Here is a 16,269-nt window from a genome sequence, read left to right on the forward strand (position 1 = left end):
AAAAAGAGTTCAAAAAAGTCTAGCGGTGTTTCTGGACAGCAGCATTTCGCTGCCATTATTTTTGAATATTTGGAAATTCGAGAAAAAGGTGAAAGATTTCTCTGCAAGTTCTACAATATGTCGAAAAATCAGTAGTGGTTTTTTTTTTAAAGTGAACTAATTTTCAATGATAGTGAAAAGTGACTGGCTTGCCGATCTTGAGATTGTAGGGGCGCTTTACACAAGAATATATTATATGTGCCCAAGGACTCAACCATTTCCTCCTCAAAATGACATTTTATGTATTTATCAGTTCAAACAAGAAGATGGACCTCGGATATCTCAAACAAATGCTTCCTGATTTTCCACGATGAAACGGCTTCAAAATTCGGTGAGATCTTTATCATCCATTTGCCATTTAGTTCGCCGTTATTTTTGTCTTTGATATTCGATTTCAACCACATTAAGATCTGCGAGTTACGATTTAAGATTTGGAAATGGTGGGTTTTTGCCTTGTATTAGCATTTTGCCCATTGTATGCCTAAAACCAAAGATACAACAAACAAACCATAAGACTCAAACTCTTCCCTGAAAAAGAATTAATGAGCTTTTTATTTACATTTTTTTGTATCTTTATTAAGGAGACTTTCAGCCCTAGTCTCCGTCATATTTACATTATTATTTTTGTATCATTTCAAGTGTAACACAAACATTTCTTTATTTAATTACTCTCCCGGTTTTATTACCTTTCATTTATAAGCTAAATTCCAGCTCGGACAAGTAATTTATTGCATATTTTCACATTGGATAATTGTTCAATAAAATATGTGTGAATCAATTCATCTCTAGGTTGAATCAGCTTGAATTTTAGTTGTGTTGCTCATACAGACTTAATCGCCTGATAGATCTTTAAACAATATTTCTCGTTGAATAAATGCGAATCAATAGTTTGTTTTTTCCTACTTTAAGAAAAAAATAATTCCTTCAGGTTACATGTTTCATTCTCGTTATTGTTAAGGGTATATATTAAAACTTCTCTCTATATTAAAAAAAAATCTCAATTGGAAACAAATTGGGGGAAGGGACATTTAACATATTTTTATTCTCGTTTCAGAGAGCGAACAATGGCGCTTAAACCTAGGCTAATTAGCCAGGGCAAGTTTAATAGCTTTGCCCCATCCCAAGGAAATCAACAATGGAGTGACATAAATTTCTTAGCATGATCACTCCCAACGTCCATACAAACTTATTATATCATTTGCTTATGATGATACTCCTTAACTATATACCCTACCAACCATCCAACTCCTTGACATATATGAGGGCGTCGGTGAGTCGCTGGCCTCTCGTTAAGTAGATGTCATATCATCATTTCCTTCCTTTCCCTAGTAACGGAGAAGATGGGCGTGGCCGGCAATGGTAGCTTTCATGCTTTATCATTTTGGACCTCCAATTGGATTGCTATTAAATCCCAAGTAGTAATCTATAAGCAGTTGGAGTAAGAAATTTAAAGAATATACATGACAGCTATTAGTATGCAATCTACGAAATACTCCGTTACAACGCAACGCAACGCAACGCAAAAGAGTTCAAAAAAGTCTAGCTCTTTTTTTTAGCACTTAGACTTCATCTATTCCTCCCCAAGCAACACAAGTTCAACAAATCTGGTTGCAGTAACCATATAGTTACTGAATCCGGTCATATATAAGTTAATGTGATTGATGTGCAATATGTGTGCTTCTCAGGTCGCTCGCAACAGATTGCATTCGACGCAGAATCTTGTCCCATTGTTTCCTATAGAAACTTGGCCGGGTCGTACAATTGGGTCAAAAGTTATGACGAAAATACTAATTTTAAAACTACAAAATAAAATGCCATTTTTTGCTCTTATGCTCATCCGATTTGTTTGCAACAAATTGCGTTTGGCGAGAATTTTTTTTATACATATAAAAAAATATGAAAAATAAGACCAATCCACATATTGGTATTATTTGAGATTTTTCCAAACCTTTTGAACGAACGAGAAAGGCACCATCACCGCTAGGTGGATTAATCTGGGTTTTTTTCGAAAATTTCGAAATGCCAGTAAATTCAGCAAACACTTAGATTTCAAGAAGAGATAACTAACCATTAATTATGAGAGAAAAGTTGGATTTTTTTCGGAAGGATTTCTAAGCCACAACAGCCTTTTTTGCTTTGTTATTTTCAAGAATCCTAAGATATTTCTAGATTTTTTTATATCATGAGGTCAGAACGTCGAAGAACATCATTTTTAATATTCAAGTCGTCTATAGATGTGTTGAATCAGCTGTTTGATAGGCTAGCAAAGCGAACATAGTAGATTTTCTGTGTTTTGCCTGTAAAAAAGAAAAACTCAAAACAAATTTAGCCCCCTCTAGACTTTTCCCTTAGTTTCGCCAATGGAGGTGGAGGAATCCGACTACGGCAGCAAGGAGTCGGCAGCAGTGAACGCAATGCGTCCGTGTCCGGTCAAGGAGAGTAAACCACCAGCAACGCAGATCCAATCCGATATTCAACAAATTCAACGAGCAGGCCAACCAACACTCAACGGTCCACCAACAAGACAGCGAGCCTGCTGGAACTGTCAACAGCAAGGTCATGACTGGAGAGAGTGCCCAAGACCCAAAGTAATATTCTGCTACGGTTGCGGAAATCTAGGGCGTACAATACGCTGCTGCGAACGGTGTTCGGTAAGCAGACCCACATCGTACCAGGGAAACTAAATCAGAGGCGTTTTTTTTTTGTACAAGGGAGAATGCATTTACACACTAACCCAGTACACGTGCATTGTAGTTGCCAAACTACCACACGGAAGTGTACTGGAGTGTCGGACTCGACCATACCGGTAATACCGACTAAACTCCCTTGGGCTCCACCATCGTTTCCCCCAGGAACTACCTCCCAGTACTACTTCTGGGGGATGGCAGTACTAAACGTACTCGCTCGTTCCCGCTCACACAGGCATCCGTCCCGTGCGAGACTGACTTGGGTGCTCGCTCTATCGCACCCTCAAACACACCCTACATACTCTGTTGCACCTCTGTCATGCCGTGCGGGTCTCACTTGTGTGCCCACCCTTCTCATGCCATGTGGGTCTAACTTGTATGCCCACCCAAACCCTTGATTCATGCTCATACACTCCATGCTTGCACACACGCTAACGCTCCTATGGGTCTGACTTGTGTGCCCACCCTTCTCATGCCGTGCGGGACTAACTTTTGTGCCCACCCTTCTCATGCCGTGTGGGACTAACTTGTATGCCCACCTTTATCGTACCATGTGAGACTGCTCACCTCTTTCATTCAGTTCGCGCTGACACATACTACTCGAGTCATTCGACCTAACACTTCCTCTGGCATCCCTTGTGGGACTCTTCGCTTAGGTTCCCACTTCTGTTTTACCATGTGAGTCTGACTCACCTCGTTCATGCCATATGAGACTAGCTCAACACGACTCAACTCATTCCTTTCGTACCATGTGAGACTAACTTGGATGCTCACCCACACTCCTCTGCCACGCCGCGGGGTATCAGTAGTCGTAGGAACCAACATTCCTGCGCTACTCCCAGCGCGGCGTGTGCAGTCCATACATACACCTATTCATCACCCTTCTGCCATGCTTCGAGGTGACGATCTCGGTTGCCACCCGCTGCGCCATTACCTCTGCATGGGCAGACCATTCACACCCTTATTCGCGTTCGGCATTTTCGCTCTAACTTACCAATCACAAGTTAGTCATGCTTGTCGGTTGTTGCTCGGCGCGCCAGATTCTCTGCAAGCTGCAGGCAATCTGAGTGGTTGCAGTCGAGACTGCGTTCCACTTCTCCACCGCTTGACACATCCTTTGGATAAGATTATCCGGAGTTGTGTCCCGGCCGCAAACGTCTAGCATTGCTCTTCTTTCGACGTCGAAACGAGGACATACGAACAGTATGTGCTCTGCAGTTTCGTCAACATCTGGGCAGTCAGGGCAGACGGAGACCTCCGCGTGCCCAAACCTGTGGTGGTACTGTCGGAAACAGCCATGGCCTGACAGGAATTGTGTCAGATGGAAGTGAACCTCCCCATGGGGTCTCCCCACCCAGCTTGATATGTTAGGAATCAGCCGGTGGGTCCACCTACCTTTCGAGGAGTTATCCCACTTGCGCTGCCATCTGGCAACCGAAGTCACCCTGGTACGCTCGCGGGCTCCTATGGTGCCACGTAGGTCAAAACACTCCTCGTCCTCCCGGATGACCAGCCCGACTGGCATCATACTCGCTATCACGCAGGATGCGTCGCGCGATACCGTGCGGTAGGCCGATATCACCCTGAGACACATCAAGCGGTAGGTGCTCTCCAGTTTCTGCAGGTAACTGGTTACCCCCAGTGAATCAGAGGCGTGGAGAAGGGAATCCAACCACCCCTCCGATGAATCAGGTTCCCAAACATAAAAAGACGAACATAGATTTTGACAATTCAGATTACGGCAGCTCAGGTAAATGATGAGATACTGAACAAATAAACCGACGTATGTTGCAATCGATATGACACATGTACAAAGATTTTCTTACAATGTTTTATAACAACATTACAAATTAAGTTTAGAAGTTTATTCGAATTATTAGTTAAAAGCGTGCTAATGCTGCCAATCATATTCCCAACCGATACACTGAACTAAACCGCTAAAGTTTTAGAGCAAATATTATCATGTAACCAGCACCATTTGCAATCATAAATTGTTCGACATTCATTACCATGTTCACCGATGCGAATTGAAAAAGACGTATTGCCCTTTTAGTTCTGGCGCAAGGCATCATGCGATGTTGGAGCAGATGTTTCCGAGGTTCGACATAACACTGAAATTTGCACCAGTTGCGTTCCACTCGCCTTCCGGTTTCCAGTCTCTTCTGACAGGACGGTAAATCATTTCAATTGCCATATGCCGGTTATGCGCCGCGTACAGCACAGCTTCCCCAAAGTAAGTTTCCGTTTCCCCATTACAAATTAAACAGTTCCACTGAACACTCTGTTGGTTAGCTACCGCTACCACGCTATAGGGTGAGCAACAGAAGGAATAACGGCGCACTCGCGACGCGATGAGGAATGGATTTGGGGCAATTCCTAATTGAGTTATCTGCTAGAATCATGATCCCATAAAATTGCTTGATAAGACATCGAAACAATGTTATTTAAGGCACATGGTGCTGAAGCTATAAATCACCCAGCCCAATTGCTGACTGTAAATTTGAAGCACAAAAGAAAACCATTTGATTCGATTATTGAAATGTAAGTTTTATTATTCATAAAATTTCCCAGCTCAAATGTCTCTAATTGGACCCTTTTGAATTTACACAAGCAAAATAATAAGCTAAAAGCGAAGAAATATAAATCTTTTCTGGGGTTCGGGATCAGTACTCGGCTAAACACCCATTTATTTCACACCAGCATCATCACTGGTGGCGCGGGACCCAAAAGATGTCATTTTTTCTTCACATAAAATGCTAATCCTGAGAAGAACCGGTTTTTGCTCCACAACACTAACAGCAAACGATTAATTATTATTGAGCGTCTTAGGGGAAATGTTACCATTTACTTAAACTATAATCACTTTGTATCAACAGATACGTGTTTCATTTTCTACTTGAAAACTTCTTCAGTGTTTTGTTATATACTGAAGTTAGCAATCAATGTTTTCCTTCCGCCGAGAACACTTTTTATATTTCATAATTTTTAATATTTTCATATTCCAATGCTTACATATATGTTTTCATGTATTCATATTTTTGTATCTTCATTTTTTTTATATTTCATGTTTTTAAATTATTTTATTTTCATAGAGCAATTTTCATACATTTCAATACCAAATTTTCAAAACGACTTATCTGCTTTTGTAAACAAAGATTCAAACGTCGATTTGACGAATCTGCAAGGCCGGATTTAGCCGGAAGGGGGGCCCGGGGCCGACAGCTTGTGGGGGCCACAAAATGTATAAAAAAGGTTGGTTTTGGTACATAAGATTTGAGGGGGCCACGCCCCCCTGGCCCCCCTTCATTCGGCCCTGCGAATCTGATTAAACTCCCACGCAATCCAATACCATCAATACGTAGATGAAGGCTTCTGCTACCTGTTGATGATGTTGGTTTGCATGGGAGGATGCTGGGTCATTAGGCCGAATGGTCATCAGGCCGAACGGTCATTAGGCCGAATGAGAACTGGGGAGTGGGAAGTGAGTAGTGCGAAGTGGGGAATAAGGAGAACGGAAGAAGAAAAAAGGAAAAAGAAGTAAGAAGGAAGAAGGAAAAACGAAGAAGGAAGAAGGAAGAATAAAGAAGAAAAAAAGGAATAAAGAAAAAAAAGGAAATAAGAAGAAGGAAAAAGGAAAAAGGAAGAAGAAAGAAGGAATAAGGAATAAGGAAGAAGGAAGAAGGAAGAAGAAAGAAGGAAGAAGGATGAAGGAAAAAGGAAGAAGGAAGAAGGAAGAAAAAAGATAGAAGAAAGAAGAAAGAAGAAGGAAAAAGGAAGAAGGAAGAAAGAAAAAGGACGAAGGAAGAAGGAAGAAGGAAGAAGAAAGAAGGAAGAAGGAAAAAGGAAGAAGGAAGAAGGAAGAAAGAAGAAAGAAGAAGAAAGCAGGAAGAATGAGGAAAGCATGAAGAATAAGGAAAGAAGAAGGAGGAAGAAAGCAGGAAGAATTAGGAAGGAAGGAGACAGATAGAAGATGGAAGATGCAACAAGGGAGAAGAAAGAAGGGGTATTGTGAAGAATAAACTTCCCATTTTTCAATTTTTGCTTCTTTTTGCTAATTCGGCCTAACAGCCATTCGGCCTAATGACCATTCGGCCTAATGACCGTCGGCCAAATGGCCTGACACCGCATGGGAGTGCTATCAGGTTCGTCAAATCAGCGTTTGAATCTTTGTTTACGAAAGCAGATAAGTCGTTTTGAAAATTTGGTATTGATTTATAACATCATATTTTTATGTCGGCACGGGTCGCTTGACGCCTTGGGATTAGGGGTTAGGGACGATGGTCCCCTTGGTCGTACCCCCTCATTCTAGCGAATGTCAGAAGCACAACAGTGCCCAGGCTGCACTACCAGCTAAGTACAAAACCCTTAGCTGGCGTTCGATTGTCATCGGAAGACCCGTGGAAGCATGAGATTGGAACTTGTGAAGACCAGAGCTGTGTAGGTCGCTCCTTCCCAGATGTAAACTCACCATTTCGCAGCCCATGTGTGTTTTTTTTTCTTCCTAAGCAATGGAGGGGGAATCTGCTCAACAGACATCCTGGGTTATCCAGGAAGTGCGGGGATAGGGATCACCTCCAACAGCAAACGAGGGAGGCAGGACTACATCCCCGACCCGCTAAACCGTTTCCATTGCCGCCAAGCCCATCGTCCCTTCAGTACAACCAGAAACTAATGATTCAAAGGGGGGCCAGTGCACAACGCACCCTCGAGCTTAGCTGCGTGTCCTTGCAGCACCGAACATCGTAAGTAGTTATAGTAAAATTCTTATTTATTCAATCATTTTTTGTTCTACAATTATTTTGTTTATAAGGTACCCCGGGGCAAGTGAAAATACGGGGTAAGTGGGTACTATGGCTGCCGATTAATCGGTGAACGTTTTTAATGGTAACAATGTTCTAGAAAGATGAAGCAGAATTATCAACGAATTCGCCTGACACAAAAAAAAAATGGAATCAAAACAATTTGCGGCACCATACTAATGGTATTGTTTAATCATGACTTTAAACTACTGGCAAAATCTATCACTTTTATTTTTATTCAATGAATTTCCAAAAAAATAGTCGTTTCTGAATTCATCATTGATGTGGAAAGTGAATATTTTGAGCAATTAAATAATTGTGTGACATCGAAAACGATTTAAAAGTTTTGATTAAAGCCAAAATCTGCAATTTTCACTTGCCCTTAAGTTTTAACATACATGGGGCAAATGGGACATATTTGAAAAACATTTTCGATAGAGCCATGCTCATACCTGTTTTCTAGTGAAAAATAACTCCGACCGACACTCATGTATCATATGGATTTGAATCAAATGCAGTTGATATCGTTGGTTTCGTTGTTAAGAAGTAGTGTACAGTTGATTTACCAAATGTGTATTTTACTTTCTGGAAATTATCTTCCTCATGGAAAAGAGCAATGGTTATAGCTATGCTAAATTTTCCGTTTACAGTGTAAACAATCTATTTATTCTACAATAGATCAACGGTTTTTTCTTGTGTTTTGTTATTTTTAAACATCGCATCAGATTAACAGATTTTCAGATAAATAAATTGCTTAAGACATAAATTGGTCATTGGTTCTATTACAAATTTACAATACTGCGCATCGCCTGAATAAAAACGTTCCTTTTGAAGTTCTAATTTATGTAGGGTGGGTGTACCAATTGTCGCCATACTTAAGAACAACTATTTTTTAAAAAAATAAGTAAAAGGCATGTGGGTGAACTTTATACATCAAGGGAAAGGTTTTGCTTCCTGCTCCTTAGAACAGCTGTGAAAACCACAATAAAATTAGTTATTAGCCTCAAAATAAATTAATCCATAATAGGAACGCATGCACCAGTTGTGGCACTATTCTTAATTTTGGTTCCTTATTTGGCAAATCCCATTGTTTTCTTATGGGACTGGCCAAATAGGGACCACTAGTGCGACAACTGGTGCAAAGGATGTCAAAATTAAGCAAATTCATTTTATCAATTATGCTTTGCTTGTTTTGGAAGAGACCAAAGGTGTTATCGTATCATATGAATATGCTTTATCGATATGAACTTGGTTTGCGGTGATTTGATCGGCCATTTGGCATATAAAGCACTAGTGCGACAACTGGTGCTATAGCCACAACTGGTACATCTAGCCTAATAATTTATGTTCTAAACAGAGAAACATTCATTCGAAAAGTGAACAAAGATTTGCTCATCTCTTCCATCTAACACATTCGGTAAGAAAGTAAGCTAATGGAAAGCCAGATAAAAGCCAATTAAACCGTAAACTGGCTGTTGTCTTGTTTTTATATTTGCTAACATTGCAATCCCTATCTTTTTGCCAAAAACAAAAGACTGACAAGCAATAAACCTCCATCCATGATTGGAAATACTACGACTCAGAAATTACATGAACATTATATCGGCATTCTTCAAATTAGTTTCGTTCGACAGTATAAAGCAGAATAGGTCCCACTTGCCCCGTTTGAAGGGGTAAGTGAGTTTCACAGGAAAATTTATTTATGTCACTACCAATATTTTTGTAACTGAATAAATGGCTTACAACACGTCTACACTTCAACAACGGAAGCATATAATGATGTATCCGTGGTTAATCTCCTGAAATACCCTGTTTTCTAAATATGCGTTAACGATTTTGCTGAACTAGCGTTTTTTTAGGTCACACTTGTCCCGGGGTACCTTACATATACAGTGATCGGCCGGTTTGGCCCTTCAACTTCGACTTGATTTTCTTTTATATTGTTATCTGAGTTTTAAAATATAATATATCATGACGGCCTTTAGGAGGCGCTAGTGTGTTTTTTAAAATTTGATAACCTAACTACTATGTACACTAATATTTACAATAAAAATTTGATAACCTAGATTGGAACTAGCGCCCTAAGCGCTTCTTGGTCCGCGTGCAAGCAACGAACCCTAAACTTTTCTTTACACTCACCAAAGCGTTCATGTAAGGTCTTCATCCCGGCCAGACGGTGGACCTCGGATGTTCTTGTCCTGGGAGGGGTGTTGAGGATCATCCTCAGAAATTGGTTTTGGACCCGTTGAAGTTTGAGGTGGTGGGTTTCAGCGCAGCTCTCCCAGACTGGCATGCTGTATTCGATCACAGGGAAGATGATTTGCTTGTAGACAGCAAGTGTTTTTTTTACAGGGACAATGACGACCGGCGGTTGATCAAAGGGTACAGTAGTTTCATCAAAACGTTACACTTTGTCACCGTCTTGTCAAACTGTTGCCTGAAAATAAGCTTGCTGTCGATGGTCAAGCCAAGGTAGTCGGCCTCATTGGCCCATTCCACAGTCGTTCCATTGAGGATGATTTTACAGTCCCCAGGCGGAACATGTTTAGGGGATTTGGAATGGGGAAAAATGATGACCTGGGTCTACGCCGCGTTGATACAGATCATCCAGCTGGTGAGGTACTCTGTCAGGACATCCAGGCCTCGTTGGAGTTTTGCCACTAGCGCTCTGATCACTCTACCGTTGTAGACGATGGAGGTGTCATCTACGAAAAGAGACAGAATGCCGCCTTCTGGAGGTCTGGAGGGGCCCGAGGATACTGCCCTGGGGGACGCCTGCGACGATGTTGTGCGAATTGCAACTCGCTCCGCTGATTGAGACCCGGAATGCCCTTGCCGACAGGTAATTGTTGATGATGTTCACCAGGTAGCTGGGAAGATTGTAGCGTTGTAGTTTGTACACCAGGCCATCATGCCATACATTGTCAAATGCCTTCTCGACATCGAGTAGGCCCATAGCGGATGTTTTTGAGACAAACTTGTTCCGTCTGGGGACGTTGGTAACTCGAGTCAGTTCGTGTACAGTTGACCGACCGCGTCGGAAACCAAACTGTTCCTCGAGCAAGATGTTGAGATTTTCGGCAGACTCAAGTAACCGGTGATGAATAGCTTTTTCGAATAGCTTGGATAACCCTGAGACAAGGCTGATGGGACGATAACTTTTGGGGGAGGAAGGATCCTGCCCAGGCTTCCGGATGGGGATGACTTTCGCTGACTTGCAGGACTTCCAACTCGTAATCGACGGTGTTGTCGACGCACTGCTGGAACCGCTGTCAGTTCACTCTATGATAGTTTCGCCTTGTTAGCTCGGGCCGATTTACTGAAGTTCTGGGAGACGTGATTGTGCGTGTTCATGATGTAGATGTCGAGCGTAGCATGGGCCCCGGACCGTGTCAACCGAGTAGAGCTGTCAGGGCTCAGGATGGTGTAGTGGCCCTCTAGTTCGTCGTTGGACCAGACGACTCCGTTCCGGCTGGAGACGGTATTTCCCCACGATTGGTGCTTTGCGTTCAGGTCTCCGGCGATGATGAACTGCCCCTGCCGAGTGAGCTTGACTACATCCCTTCGTAGCTCGGCCGACATGCCATCGTCGACTTTGGCTTGTGTGGGACAATAAGCCACGATGAGAGTGACGACTCCGACGGAAGTGGTGACTTCCACTCCAACGGCTTCGATGAATTTGAGCTTGAAGTCCGGCAGCAGGCGGCAGGCAATGTTGCTTCGCAAGGCGATTGCCACTCCTCCCCCTATGGAGCTTGTTCGATCGAACCTCACCAACCTAAAACCCGGAATTGTTGCTCTTACCTTGGGCTTCTGGTGGGTTTCGGTGATGAAAGCCGCGTCAAGCTCCTTCTCCTGAAGGAAATCGCTGAGCTCGATGATTTTGCTCTTTAGTGAGCAAGCGTTCCAATTGACCAGACCCACCAGCCATTTTCAATGACGAACATGCCCACCCACATGAACATGTCGCACTCATCGGTCGGATGGAGCTCGCCACATTTGTTGCAGCGCGGCTTCATGCGGCAGTTCCTGGTGCCGTGCCCGAAATTGAAGCAGTTGGTGCACTGCGTGACGTCGCGGTGCACTGGCCGATATCGCTTCCAGTCAACGACGGTGTAATTTATAACGCCGACCAGCTTCAGGTCCTTCCACGTGGTGGAGCCGTGCTCCAGGCGAACCAGGTAAAGCTCGATATCTCCTCGTCTTGTCGTGACGATCGATCTTGTGCACGGCCGCCGGTTTCAATCCGCAACTTTCGAGCTCAGCTTTTAGCTCCTCTTCCTTCATGTCGTGGAGTCCTCGCAGCAAAGCCTTTAGCGGCTTCGTGCCGGGGTGGTCATGAGTGTAGTACTCATACTTGTGGACCTCGAAGAGCTCCACGACGGATTGATGATGGTCCTTTTTTGCCGGCATTACTTTCACGCCCTCGCTGCAGAGCCGAAAAGTACATTTCAGCCCTTTAGCGATCAGCTGGCGAATTTTTGGGCGCAAATCCGGTGGATCGCCCTTGACAAACACGGGCGGGCACTTCTCCTTCCGCTCCGGTTGCACCTGCGGCAGCTGCGATTGCTGCTTCTTCCTCTTTTACGGCGGATTGCCGGCGTCATCAAGTGGCAACGGAGAGAACACGTTGCTCTGTAAAAGCTGCTTGGAGGGGTTACCCGCGCCTCCAAGAGCAGTGCGCTTAGGCACTTTTCCAGCGACCGAATCGGCCACCGAGTCTCCCATGACGGGTCCGGGAGAAATTAACGCCAACGCGACGAAGTGTAAACGTAAACAGCGAACGAACGAGAAAAAAACCCGAACATCGTGACTCGCTGTTTTAGAAGAACACCATGGTATCGTGCCAGCGCATTGCAGGCTTTCCAGGTGGCCCTACCACGCCCTATGTCCTCGGAAGGTGGGAAGGGTCGACTTCGACTTCCTTCTGCACGACTGGTATCAAGAATGATGATGCCACGTGCATCCCAAATTGACCTCTCTGCGATAGGGTCAATTCGCCAACACACAGAGGGATTTGCCGACGCGGTGCCTACGCCTGCCCCAGCCTTGACGAGGACCCTTTTCCGTCCTCGGGCTCGGAATCCGCCCGGTTGACCGACGCCGCGAAAGCGACGATACCATGTTGTTCTTCGCGTGGCCACTTGTTCGATAAAAGGATCGAGTTCGACCACAGGGCATGACCACCGGTATGACCCATGAAGCTGACTCCGAACCCTTGTACCACCTCTTATTTGCGCCTGAATTAGCCATCCTTGAGTCCACGCGCCACCTTCTGTGTAGCTCCGAGACAATTTGGGCGATAGCCGATAAAACGGCGTTCCAGCCAACTTCATCTTTACACATCCTCCAAACTAGGTTGTCCGGGGTAGTGTCCAGACCACATGCGACAATCATTGCGCATTGCGCGAAAACGTGGGCACACGAACGACACGTGTTCCGCCGTTTCCTCTAAACCTGCGCACACCGGACACTCGGACGAGGCCATGCAGGCAGCTGCGCTACCTGCACTGTGATTTTGCAGCACGCTTAAATGCCGGACACTTCGAACCCCCCATGGGGTGCTTGCTGTTCACAGCTTTGCTGGAACAAATCAAACAATTGGGAGGGTTCGTGCAGCATTGTGCCTTATGTCCCTCCAATCAGCAGCGTCGGCAGATCTTGCTTCTGTCAGGGCCTTTGCAGTCCCATTGCTTGTGCCCCGGTTCCAGGCACTTGAAGCAAACTCCGGGTTGCTCGTATATGCCCACGGGGCACACCGACCATCTCGCCTTGACGCTCCCTAACTTGCCCAGGTAACAATGATAGCTGAACAGTAAGAGTTAAAACTGGATAAAGTTTGGTTAGGGGTCGTACACATATTACGTAGGCATTTTTTTTTGGGTTTTTCGACCCCCCCTCTCCCCATGTAAGATTTTTTTCATACAAATGATGTTTTATTTATATGGAGCGTAAGATAATGATCCCCCTCCCCCCATAAGTGCTTACGTAATATGTGTACGGCCCCTTAATGGTGGTGAAAGCTGATTAACGTATTACGTGAAAACTAAAAAAAGATATTTATAAGAAAAAGATATGTATAAGAAATGTCCAACCCCGTACTGCTTACCGTTTTTAATTAAATTGCTTCTAGAATTTTTGAGAATAGTTTTAAAAACTTCTTCGTATGGTTTCCCGTGGAGATTTTTTCGATTATCATCTTTCTCCTTCTTCTTCTTTATGCAACATCAATGCGCCAATAGAATTACATTCGAATCGAGATGCGCAAAGCCACCCCTGGATAGTGTTATGTGCAACAAAGTGTTGCTATTTTTTAATGAGCGTGAGTAGTGCTCGCATAATGAGCCTTTTATGCTGCAACTAAGTGTTTCTATATTAGTAATGAGCGCTAATGGTGCTCGCATAAAGTGCTCAGTGCAACTAATTGTTACTAATTTTAGTAATGAGCGTGAGTGCTCACATAAAGTGCTCAGTGCAACTAAGTGTTGGGCTAAGTGAGGGCGAGTTTATTTATTTATTAACAGGTCACCTGTGCAATGAATAGAAGTCTTCTCCATTCAGCTCGGTCCATGGCTGCACGTCCCCAACCACGCAGTCTGCGGAGGGTCCGCAAATCGTTCTCCACCTGATCGATCCACCTTGCCCGCTGTGCACCTCGCCTTCTTGTTCCCGTCGAATCGTTGTCGAGAACCATTTTTACCGGAATACTGTCCGACATGAGCGCGAGTGGTGCTCTCATAAAGTGCTCAGTGCAACTAAGTGTTGCTATTTTAGTAATGAGCGCGAGTGGTGCTCGCATAAAGTGCTCATTGCAACTAAGTGTTGCTATTTTTGTAATGAGCATGTGAACAACAGTGATCTATAATATAATATACTTGCAATATTTACAATATAAGACGTGCAGCAAAGCGTCTGAATTAATATGATTTTGCATACTAATGTGATATCTAGCACTCGGAATCGTAAATAATCAATATTCCTTTCCAAACTGTAGGTGGAGAACAGTCTTGGAGGACATTGAGGAGGAAATAGAGTTGAGAATACACATGCGAAAAAACGTATAAGGTACACTGGGGGAAGTGGAAAAGGAAAAATCGATAGTGCATGTTTGAATTAGTGTAAAACCAGTTTCAATGATCTAAATACGTTCAATCAAAATGGGCTATCGAAAACAGTCTATTTTGCACCAACTGTGCGGTAATTCATACCATTTTGGTCGCTTGAAATTTATGGAAATAGATTTTAAAATTATGAGTTGTTTTTCCACTTACCCTAGTCGGATGGGGTAAGTGGAAAACCCATGTTACCTTGACCTTTAATAGTGATGATTAGTTACATATAATTAATATCAATATGATAATTGCTCTGAGTATCTTTTGTGGAATAATATCATTACTTTAACGGAATAGATCCTCAAGGAATTCTAGTAATAGCTAAGGGAAGGCTGGTTTTGCCGTCTCGAACACTAAGTGTACGTAAAATCTATATGCTCGCCCCAAAGATGAACTTTTTAAAGGAAAAATGGGACTTACAGGGTTATAAACTAATCAACTTAGTTTAACGAATTGAGATGTTGTCTGTATGTGCGTATTTGTATGTATGTGTGTCCGCAAAGCACGTACAAAATCATCAGCTATTCTTAAGCACTTGTCCTTAACCAATTTGTTCGCAAAAAAAATGCATTCAACGGTGAACTTGTTATGAATAAAAATTAATGTGAATTTTAGAATATATTTACCTATCAGTGCCATTTTTAACTTTCTTATACATTTTTTTCATATTTAAAACATGTGAAAGGCATCAATACCGATAGGTGGATTAATCAGGCATTTTCTCATTTATATTAGACCAATCACCACTGGAATCACAATGATAACAAAGAAGGAACATATTAAGATTCACAACTATCGAAATAAACCCTGGAGGGAAGAAAAAACTGCTTAATTAGAACATTATCCACTTCCCCCGTAGTGGTTGATACATGGGGTAAGTGTAAAATCTTTGAATAAATTGCTTTCTTGGTACAAACCACTACCAATTGAACGGGATTAGTTTAATTGTATTATAATGGTCACCTGTGATATAAATTCACTTGAAAAAAGGACAATTGCTGCAAATAAGAATTGATTTTATGAATGCAAAAATCAACTTTTCGCAAAACCTAAAATTACAGTTCAAGCGTTTACCGTGTTAGTGTATGTATTATACAAATTTCAACATAGTATTAATGTGAGCATCAAAGTATATTCTTGCATAATGTTATGATGTGGTAAAAACTGTAAAATATGTACAATTCCAATTCTTCGAGTCGATTTTTACACTTACCCCCTTTTTCCACTTCCCCCAGTGTACCTTATTTGAAAAAAAGACATCTGCATACATGGCATAGAAAATAGTTTAGCGTGTATTTAGCTCATTCCCGCTCCTGATTTCTATTCAATAATTAATAAGAAAAAAAATGGGTCTTGCAATAGTCAAATTCAGCAACCCAACAAATAATTAAAGCAGAAAAAAGCTAGTATTAAGCAAAATTGAAGACTATTTTTTGTTGAATAAGCGCCCTTCTTCTTCTTATTGGCATTACATCCCCAAACTGGGACAGAGCCACCATGCATCTTAGTGTTCATTAAGCACTTCCACAGTTGTTAACTGCGAGGTTTCTAAGCCAGGTTACCATTTTTGCATTCGTATATCATGAGGCTAATACGATGATACTTTTATGCCCAGGAAAGTCGAGATAATTT

The 16,269-nt window shown here is 42.7% G+C and overlaps 1 protein-coding gene across 2 annotated transcripts in view; it reads right to left on the minus strand.

Moving 5' to 3' along the window:
* LOC134226751 (uncharacterized) overlaps positions 1-16,269 on the minus strand; it is a 392,985-nt gene that overhangs the window by 342,547 nt on the left and 34,169 nt on the right. The window lies entirely within an intron of this gene.

Source organism: Armigeres subalbatus, chromosome 3 (genome assembly GCF_024139115.2).
Source record: "Armigeres subalbatus isolate Guangzhou_Male chromosome 3, GZ_Asu_2, whole genome shotgun sequence".
Taxonomy (NCBI): domain Eukaryota; kingdom Metazoa; phylum Arthropoda; class Insecta; order Diptera; family Culicidae; genus Armigeres; species Armigeres subalbatus.